Consider the following 1242-nt stretch of genomic DNA (forward strand, 5'->3'; position numbering starts at 1 on the left):
GTTTTTAACATTTTTGTTTTCAAGGAACAATTCAGAAACTACTTAATACTGGTACAGCCGCATAAAGGACAATCCTACTGTACTATACACCACTGGTAGTAGTTCATTTCAGTTAGTTTACGTGCAGTGCAATCCTATGCCTGTCTGTTCAGGCAAGTAAGGGTGTGTAATACTGCAGCTTTAACCATATGATATTGCTACAGAGCACAGCAATTTGTTCACAATAGTTTTGGAATCCTTAGCTGAACTCTATTTTAATTGCTTATTCATTGCTTTTCATTTTATATGAGCCTTTTGAAAATTTCTCCCAATACCTGCTTGGATTGAATAGTGCATGGCATCACAAAATTTATTTTATAGCCTGTTAAGGTTTAAGGAAACCAAGATAGATGAGGACAGTAATGTCTTATTTTACAAGTGTGGATGAGATAAGATTTCTCACTTTCTAATCATTTCCTTAGGCTTCTGTGCTTCTTACTATTTATATTAATAATACCTTTTAAGATTGTGCTAAATGAATGAACACCTTCACATCCCAGAAACTATCACAGAGGCAAGTAAGTATATAAGTTAACTGTGAGTTTGAAGTTAATCAGTGTAATCAGTTCTCCAACTGATTGCAAACAGCACTTACTCAGGTACTGCTGAGGATTGCAGTACTGAAGTTCAGCATGGAATAAAAATATATGTAGTTTGTGAACAATTTGTCATGCTTGAATACCTAAACTACTCTAGCCTTGTAAACTATTCAAGTAAATAGCATATAGCTGTCACTCATACTTGTTACTCTATTATAACATATTTCATCACCATCCATGTGCTCTGTGTTGTCAGCATCATTTACATTTTGCATGATACAGTGTAAAAACAGCCACAATTAACCCTGTCCAGCGATTAACCCTGCCCAGTACAAAGTACAAACATGTATTCAACCTACTAAATCCTGCCTCAGTGTCTCATGAGTCAATGGAGGTGATGTTGAATTTTATGTAAGATAAGAAACAAAACGATTTTTCTCGTAAGTCATTATCCTCCCTTTGTTTCTCTTAGTTACCAACTTCCGCTTCATAAGTATGTGGTTCAACTTACCTGATTTCCTGATGTCATTATCTTGTCCAGTATTGGCCTGCTGGTGCCTGGTGAATGATGGGGAAATGTTCCAAACCTGTTCCATGGGAGTCAGCCAGTGTTGAACTTTGCTGTGGTGCAACCCAAGCAAGCAAGGTTGCTGGGGGACCAGGG

The sequence above is a fragment of the Podarcis filfolensis genome (genome assembly GCF_964270895.1).
Source record: "Podarcis filfolensis genome assembly, chromosome: 1".
Classification (NCBI taxonomy): domain Eukaryota; kingdom Metazoa; phylum Chordata; class Lepidosauria; order Squamata; family Lacertidae; genus Podarcis; species Podarcis filfolensis.